At 35.7% G+C, this 9,877-nt stretch overlaps 1 long non-coding RNA gene across 1 annotated transcript; it reads left to right on the plus strand.

Annotated features, from left to right (window-relative positions):
- The first annotated feature begins 1,043 nt into the window (after positions 1-1,043).
- Positions 1,044-3,040, plus strand: LOC106327307. Its single transcript, XR_001267417.1, has 6 exons — positions 1,044-1,298; positions 1,398-1,505; positions 1,671-1,880; positions 1,973-2,025; positions 2,208-2,329; positions 2,595-3,040. It is a non-coding gene; the product is annotated as an uncharacterized LOC106327307 (long non-coding RNA).
- The last annotated feature ends 6,837 nt before the right edge of the window (positions 3,041-9,877 follow it).

Consider the following 9,877-nt stretch of genomic DNA (forward strand, 5'->3'; position numbering starts at 1 on the left):
GGAACACATTGTTCCTCGGAATTTCCTCGGAATATTCCGACGGACTGAGGTTTCCTCGGAATTCCGTCGGTATATTCCGAGGAAATTCCGAGGAAACCCAATTTTGTGTTTCCTCGGAATTTCCTCGGAAATTCCTTGGTATATTCCGAGGATTTCATTTTCCATCGGAATGTCCGTCAGAATACCGCTGTTTTCTTGTAGTGCTACAAGTTCACCAACCGATAAGAATTATTTATTTTATCTTTTAAAAAAAGAAATAAAATATTGTAAATGTACATCATGATTTTAAAATTTTTAAAAAAGTAAAAATAAAAAAAAAATAGTACTAGTTACAAATTTTTTTTAAAAAATGTTTTAATACCATCAGCAAAAACATTAAACCCTAAACCCTAAGTCCTAAACCTTAAACCCTTGGGTAAACCCTAAACCCTTGGGAAACCGTAAACCTTCGATAAATCCTAAACTCTAAATCAAAAACAATAAACACTAAATCTTAAAACACTAAACCCTTAATCCTAACCCTTAAACCCTTGGATTTATTATTTTCGAGATTTAGTGTTTAGTATTTTTAATTTAGGGTTTAGAATTTATCCAAGAGTTTATCGTTTACCCAAGGGTTTATGGTTTATCCAAGGGTTTAGGGTTTACGATTTAGGGTTTAGGGTTTAATGTTTTGGTAACGGCCTTAAAAATATTATAAAAAAGTCTTTTTTTTTTGCAACTAGTACTATTTTTTATTTATTTTTACTTTGTTATTTTAAAATCATGATATAAATTGACAATATTTTGTTTCTTTTTTAAAAAGATACTAAATATGAAATAACTAATTTCTATTGGTCGGTGAACTACCCAAGAATAACAAATATATAAATCATATATCTTATTATATTAAGGAGTGTTTTGCTCCTTCCTAGGTCCTCCACGTAGGAATTTACGTCAGAAAGTCGAGTGTTGCCGAGTCGACACGTGTCCTGTTCAACAACGCATTGCGTTTCATTTATTTGTGTCTGCAATACATGTGGGCTTTAGTGTGTGTTCGGGCTTAATGAACCCAATCCGGATAAAGAGAAACACCAGTTGTTATGGAAACGCGTTGTTTCTGATTTAGGGTTCAACCCGTTCTTAATCTCCCCCATTCGAGAGCTAATCTCAACCTAAGGTTTCTCTGGTGTTGTTTCATCTTCTTCCTAACAATCCGAGAAACTATCAGTTACAGATTCATCCTCTTAAATCCACCACCCACGATCTACCTTGAATCCGATCTTCACGCAAGGCCGTGGAACTGCGACTATAAAAAAGTAACCTTTCCTATTATGGGAACCATCTCCTCATTCCATTTGTTTAAACTTATTTTCTGTAAAATGGCTAAAGCAACCATTTTTCTTTCCGATTTGAAGACCGGACGAGTACGGCACAATAGGAGGAGGAAAGCGGTAGCGACGGAGGAGAGGAGGATCAAGGCAATGAGGGACCAGCCGTGTCCGGTTTGAATCCGGTTGTTTATTGTAATATTTCCGTCCCTTAAAACTCATGTTCATCATTATTTTGAACACACAGGTTGATTAGATTCATATTTATCAGAATTATGCTTTTAGTATCATAGTTTTCCTCTTTGCAATATGATTTGAATTTGTTGTTCATTATTTTATTTTTTTTGTAATCGTTTTCAGGCAACACTCATTCCAGTGTTCATTGTCTTCCCACCTACAAGTGACTGGGTTCTATGTTTTACTTTGATTTCACTTGGTGTAATCAGAACTTTTGACTGTCAGACTCTCTTCAATTGATGCGGTCCAGTGATGAACCCGGTTTGATGAGTTAACCAAACCGATTACACCCATTCCTGAAGAACACTTCGGGTTCCTTAATCACAGTGAACGGTTTGGCCTAATCAACACCAATACCTAGAAAAAGTCTTATTTTGTTTCTTGATGAGTTACTGCTCAAAATCTTGAATCTTTTTTCTGTTTAGGTCACTGTATGAACTCCAAGAGTTTCTGAAACCAAGCGTAAGGAGAACAGCAGGTAAAGCATGCTCGACAAAGAAACCATATTTTCTTAAATCAAGTCTTTCTACAAAATTTTTGTATAGTTTTGTTTCGTCGTCAAAGAAGATAGTAAAGCTTATAACTTGCAATCTTATTTTTTTTTTAAACAATTTCTTTCTTGATATAATCTTCTTAATGAGATTTCTATACATTTGATAGTTTGAGGAAGGAATGGTAGAGTTTATTGGACTGCTGAAGATGGCTGTCAAGGAAGGTATTAACTTAGCTATCAGGACTTGATGTGAAGTGATCCTTATGTTGTTTTCAATCTAGGGAAGCAAGTAAGTGTATCTCTTTGTGACTGTTTACTAACCTGCATCTATAGACTCTTTGTGGATCTTAAAAGCTATTGTCATAATTTGTTGATTGTTAACTTCAAACAATAGTTGTGAATAGTAATTTGAACCCCGTATGTAATCAAGAACTTATGATGTCTGTTCCTAAGAGCTATGGTCCGGTAAAACTGGAAAGCCTATTAACCTAAGCACTTTTGCTATTGACAAAAAGCTGTTGTAGATATCTTATGGGTTTCTCTGTTGATTGCAGCAAGTTGATATCTAGCCTCTGATACATTCTGTGCTGATGACATAATGGGAGAAGCTCAACTTGATATCCAGCCTCTGATAACATCTGCAATGGCGTTTGGGGATCCATAGATGTTTGGAGATATTCAGATTGGGAAATGGCTAAAGTTGCATGATAATCCGCCAATAGATGACAACATCATTAACATTGTTGATGGGAAAGTGAAGCATGCAGGAGGTTTAGATCAAGCTTCAGGGTGTAAAGTCTGTAGAATTAGAGCTGGAAATGGAATGGCTGCCACTTGACCAATAATACTAATACCTGTAGATTCCACTTTATAAACTTACACTTTTTGCAATAAGTACATTGATTTTTTTTGTTGAAACATTTTTAGATCTCTCATTTCTTTACACAAAAATATTTGTTTGTAATGTTTTGTTTCTTGGTGGTTATATCTTACAAAGTTACTGATAAGAACTTGCGAATATATTGATCAACAACACTCCGATTACACACACAAGAACTAAGACTCCTTGGATTGTTCAAGAATCCCTAACTCTCCCAGATACATCCACCACAAGATGCATAATGATTCAGTTACAATTGATCAACTATATATAGTGATCTGACTCTCTCAATCCCTACAACTCTAACTGAATCTTTACTTTCATTCTACAGATGCTAGGTCACTCTTTGGGGATGATTGGAAGGAGCCGTAGTTTTATATTTTTGCTTTAGAAATGAAACTGTAGATGTTTTTTGTTGTGGCTGTAGATAATTTTATTGTAGAATATTAGCTATAGGTTTAAAAAGATTCAATGACTTACATATAAATTTTGTAAAGCAAAAAATAAGTGCTCTAGATTTATGGTTTTCCACAGCTAAAAATAAATAAAAAAGAAAGAAAAATTCGTAGCTCTAAAAAATCTTTACAAAACATAATTGACAAAAAAATTAGACTGTAAAACTAATTTAGGCTGTAGAGAAATCTTGAACCACTTCTAAAGCGCTTGCCAATCGAACCCAAATATCTTCTTATTCTTATGCAAGTGCCATGTCAGCAGCTCCTCACGTATCAGTTACACATTTGTATATGGTACGGTTGACTTACACTCTAGAAATATATTTATCTGAATACTCATAATTAATATATGGTTTCATTGTATTTACCAAACTTAAAATAATGTTCTGTAACAGTGAATTATGTATTTACTTATTGGATTGTTTAAATTAGTGATTCCAAACAAATAAAAATAAAATAAACTATCAATAAATTTCATAAGTATGTACAAAAAAGAAACAAATCAATGTTTTGAGAATTTAACCTAGCTGAAATAATAAAAATTATATTATATTTGTTATATATATATATATATATATATCATACTCTCTTTGCTATATAAATTATACACTGATATATGTTGTTGTATGTATTATTTATAGTTATTGTGTGTTGTCCTTGAGAAAGCACAAACGATTATCAGACATAAAGTGTTGAAGAAGTCATAGGCTTTATCGGTTACATTTTTACTCTTGGGTCTTCATGTTAAGACGATACAAAGAGCGTAAGCGTCGTATTAGTGTGTGACCATAATCAAGTTTTGTTTCCCTAAGAACCTTCGTGGGTGTCATCAAACAAATCCCATATTTGATAAACTGATAATCACCGTTTTGTATATATGATTAACTGATATGAACTTTTCATTCTCATGCCTATCATTAGTTAGGTATCTTCACTATTATTAAAATAGTTAAAACATGGAAAAACTTATTCGGTTATATTTACTACTCCCCCTGTTCCTAAATATAAATTGTTTAGGTAAAAGCATACATATTAAAAAAATTACTTTTTGTCTAGAAAATATCATTAAAGTTATAAATTTATGGTTTTCAACTAATTACAAAATAGATTATTAAATATGATTGGTTACACAGTTTTTAATAAAGTAAAAGTTACATAAAAACTGAAAACATCTTATATATTGAAACATCAAAATTCTCTAAAATATCCTACATTTAGGAACAGAGGGAGTACATAATACTAAACTAAACTAACTTTTGTAAATGTTGATAAGTTTCACGAAAATTCACATATACCAACAAAAAAAATTATGGTGATGATTGTTTAGTTTGTTTTTAGTTCTTGGCTTTTGGTTTTTAGTTTTTAGATTTTGGTTTTTAAATTTTGGTTTTTAGTTTTACAGTAACTTTTGGTTTTTTGAAAAACCTGAATGGTTGTTTTAGATTTTGATTTTAAAGTTAGAAAAAATTACTATTATGACTAAAAATAAATAATTATATATTAAAATTGATTTTTAAAATAAAAGACAAAAAAAAACTGTTATAAAATAAAATCGAATAGCTACATGTATACCTACATAGATAACTAAATTAAACTTACAAAACAAACTAAATAAAATTTTAATTATATTTTATGAAATATGGTAAGAATGAATAAAATTTATTAAATTCCAGATTTACAAAATAAATATTAATATCTGGAATTTTAAATTATATTTAATTTTAGACAATGAATAATTATATTTTATATTAACAGAATAAAATATTTTTTTAAATGGTAAAAATGCATAAAATTTATATATTTATAACATACAAAGTAATAGCAGATTCTAAATTTGATTTTTTTTCTATCCAATTATTTCTTTTAAATATTAGTTATAAGTAAATTATTTTAATAAATGCGAAATTACTGAACCAATAAATAAAAATTAACTATTTATGTATTATCAGCAAAAATATGTAGATTGGTTTATTTTGAATTTTAAATAAATAATCCATAAATATAAAAATATTTTAATAAGAATAAAAAAATACAAAACCCACGTACAATATTTAAAAACTATATAAAATAATCAATATTTTGAGTATTAAACCTAACCACAACAATAAAAACTCAAATCTAGTTACTATATAAAAGAAAAGTTGAGCAAACACTTAAGAAAATGTATACCATTTCAATCATGAAAATCATGTCATGTGATACACTAAAAATGAATTCTTGCTCCTGTCAAGTTAACAGTGGTAATTGTAATATTTGAGATTCAATCCAGATGACCAGTTTAGTCTTTACTCTTATGAGTTCAATATTAAGCTGGAAAACAAGTGGGGTTTTAAAATCAATGGCGATGCAAGTAACTAGCATACCTAGAGATTCAAATTCGATTTAAATGAAAGCCGGCCTAGGGTTGTTCATCGGGTGTCAGTGCGGAACCAAACAACTATTCAAGTGTAATGAGGTGTAGTCTAGAACTCGGATCACTCGGATAGAACAATCCACTATCATGGACTTGTTCCCTTTGCTGATCGGTCTTGAGTCCTAAACTCTCACTTGGAACAAGACGCGATAGCAAGCCTTAGAGATCAGGTCCGATTAGTTCACTTAATACCCTAATATCTACTCTCGCTGATTAGGGATATGAAGCTCATTCAATATATGTCAATTTATCTCCTAAGCGGTTAGCTAGGTGATTAAACTTGAGATCAAACATTAAGTGATCAATTCAATGCAAGCAGTAAGAACAATATGAATGAAGAACACAAGCTTAGCCGACTATTCAATCATAAAGCAAAGTGATACAGACATGATTTCTGAATAAAACTTCATATAAAATAAAGTAGAAAGACAAGGGTTCAGGATGATCTTCTCGTGAAAATGAGAGATGAAGCCTTCTCCCTTACAAGTTGCTAAATCGCCAAAATAGTTCTAGGTTTCTTGCCAAAACTAGCGTAGTCAAAAAGAAATGATAGGATAGGCTTTTTATATGGAGGCGCCGGTGGTAAAGAGAGAAGAGATGGAATCTAGGGTAAACTTCCGAAATCTTGGAAGTTTCCTTAGTGATTGGGAACAGTCAGACGCTTGTTCTCTTCGGGAACAACCTTCGGATTGGCTGGTCTGCGTAAGATATTCCAAAATGGCATCTTCCTTCATGGCTCTCCCTTCTTTACTATTTCACCTGCTCCAAACCTAGAATGATATCAAATAAGCATGAATTAGGACTGAGAATTAACTCAAAGCACACATATAATGGTATTAAAAACACCATATATCAATTTCCCCAGACTGAGATCCTTGTTTGTCCTCGAACAAGGCCAAGCCTCAAGAGCAGGGAAAAAGGTTTGAAAGAGTGGGAACTCGCCTGTCTTCAATAACCATACTCTTACCACACGTCTCTAAACCATACAAGTTGTAGACTCAGATCACACACCCTTACCACAACACCCAGGATCGCTGTTCGAAAATCAGCTCCATACTCTGTATCTCATACCTGAAAAAGGGTACACTATCGAGACAAAACTCCTTAAATTCAATTAAGAACGGCGTGAGTTTCTCATCACATGCACTATTCAGGGTAACGGGCTAGGTGAGGAACATGCTATTTCATGGTGGAGCTAAGAGTATTTAGGGGCTACCAATTTTAAGTGGATGCAGGATATCGCGCAAAATAGCAGGAGAGGACAGATCCATTGATGTCCACATCCCTTACTCGTTTCTGCTTCACGGGTGCAGTTTTTCTCTCCTTCGGATCAACCGTGGGACTGTTCTTCAGTTTTTGACTTCCTTTACCTAGTCCTCAAAAATTGGTACCAACTCCTTGCTCAACCTTCCCAGTGGTGTGTATTTTTCGGATTCACCTTCCCCATCTCCATCACCATAAAAACAATATATATATATATATATATATATATATATTTTTACAAGGTGATGGGGTTGCGAGGGAGAGGCAACAGAATGAATGTTTTACAGCCACTGGTGGTTTATTCTTTTGTTTCTCACTGGTCGCCATTGTTCCTCTGGTTAGAACATGCACCCATAGACTGTTCTCTTGTTAGAGCATGGTCTCATCGACTGTTCTCTTCATGTTTGATCTCTCTTCTCTGAATGTATGGCATTAACGAGTAAGAGGCTGCGTCGATCATTTCCTCTCACATATCTGCACATATGACACTGAAAACAGAGTTCATGAGGGTGAAAATAAAGGCTTAGGCGCAAGGTGGGAACTAGCTAAAGATGAGCTAGCCACTAAGGATCAGCAAGATTGGTAAAAAGAGTAAGAAGTCCTGAGTGTAAGTCTCGTTTCCCTGATCTAGTGCCCATAACAAGAAGAATTTCAGTCAAGATTAGATTCAAGTTAGGTGGATTTGAGTCTACCCAGTGTAACCTGATCGGTTGAGAGCTTCTGGAGAATCAAATGAGATAAGTCAGGGGTGTTCCAGGTCCAAGTGTGGGTCTTTCATCACTGCTAAGGTCACTGGATAAGAATGTTAGAGCACGAGGTGGTTAAAAGATTATCACAACACAAGGTCCTAATTCCCACAAGAGTTTTAGCTGACTCGATCCTAAACTGACTCAATAAAACATCCAAATGACATAGGGACTGACTCAGAAATAAAAACATAGAGTTCAGATGGATAAAAGAATGGATAGAGAAAATTCCTGGTGGACTCAATCGGACTCGCCGCTCTCGGCTGGATCAAGCAAACGTTTGTTGCGCGAGCGAGACAGGAAAGAGGTAGAGTGATGCCTTAAATAGGCGAAACCCTAACCGCTTCCTTTTATCCCCTTTTGTTATATATTATTATTATTATTATTTTATTTTTTTTTTTTTTTTGGTCCGAGACACTTACCTGGAACAGGCGATGGGTTGTTCCACTAGGAAAACAGTCCTTCGGTTGTTCTGACTGAAGTGTTCGGTTTTTCTTGTTTTTGACCTTCAAACTAAATCTGAAAATAAATATAATAGACTATAGAAAACAATATATACACTCACCAGTGGGTTGCCTCACACCAAGCGCTTAGTTAAAGTCATTAGCTTCACTTGGCTCAGCCGGTCAGGCTGATGGGGGATCGCTTAGGGGAATTTCTTCACCCTCTGCGATAGTGGAGTCAGCAAGGTAATGCTTGATGCGCTGACCATTGACGACGAACTCGTCTCCCTTTCTGTCCAGCAACACAACAGCTCCGTCAGGTCGGATTTCCTTAATGGTGAAGGGTCCGGACCATCTAGATTTCAGCTTTCCTGGGAACAGCCTAAGTCTGGAGTTGAAGAGCAAGACCTTATCGTTTGGTTCGTAACGTCTGGCAATGATTCACTTGTCATGGTAGGTTTTGGTCTTCTCCTTATAAATTTTGGAACTCTCATAGGCAAGGTGCCTTATCTCTTCCAGCTCATGGACTTGGATCATGCGCTTCTCAGTTGCTAGCTTGATGTCAAAATTCAGTAACTTGACCGCCCATGCAGCCTTGTATTTGAGCTCGACAGGAAGATGACAAGCCTTACCGTAGACTAGGTGATAGGGGGTGGTCCCTAGCGGCGTTTTGTAGGCTGTTCTGTAGGCCCAGAGAGCATCGTCCAGCTTAAGCGACCAGTCCTTGCGCGAGGTATTGACAGTTTTCTGGAGAATGTTCTTGAACTCCCTGTTGGAAACTTGAACCTGACCACTCGTCTGGGGACGATAAGTGATAGCCACCTTGTGTTTCACCCCATTCTTCTTCAACAGGCCCTGAAATGCCTTGTTGATGAAGTGTGTTCCGCCATCGCTAATGACCACTCTAGGCACCCCAAATCTCAGAAAGATGATGGAGCTGAACATCTTAGTCACCACTTTTGCATCATTAGTGGGACTCGCCACTGCTTCTACCCACTTGGAGACATAGTCAACGGCGACCAGGATGTACTCGTTCTTGAAGGACGGAGGGAATGGTCCCATGAAATCGACTCCCCAACAGTCGAACACCTCAACTTCTAAAATGTAATTTTGAGGCATTTTATTCTTTTTGCCGATGTTCCCAAGTCGTTGGCATGCATCACATCGAGCTATGTAGGCGTGAGCATCTCTGAACATAGTTGGCCACCAGAAACCTGCTTGGATGATTTTGGAAACCGTTTTGAATTTGGCGAAGTGCCCTGCATAAGAGGAACCATGGAAATGATGTAGAATCCCTGGAATATCTGCCTCTGGAACACACCTTCTGAATATGCCATCCTTGCAATGTTTGTACAAGTACGATTCATCCCAAACATATTGTCTCGCCTCTCTTAAGAATTTCCTCTTCTCGTTTCCAGTGAACTTATGTGGTTCCTTTTCAGCAGCTAGGAAGTTCGCAATCTCAGCAAACCAGGGGAGGTGAGAGTACTGCTTTTGGATCGCAGCTACTGGTTGTTCCGGTACGCGAGAACAATTGGAAGTTATGCTCAGGGGTTGTTCCGCGAAGCGCAGACCAATCGCGTTGACGTGTTCCACTGTGTGTTCTTCATCAAGAGTTGTGTCGTCATCAATCCTCA

Source organism: Brassica oleracea, chromosome C2 (genome assembly GCF_000695525.1).
Source record: "Brassica oleracea var. oleracea cultivar TO1000 chromosome C2, BOL, whole genome shotgun sequence".
In the NCBI taxonomy this organism is placed as follows: Eukaryota; Viridiplantae; Streptophyta; class Magnoliopsida; order Brassicales; family Brassicaceae; genus Brassica; species Brassica oleracea.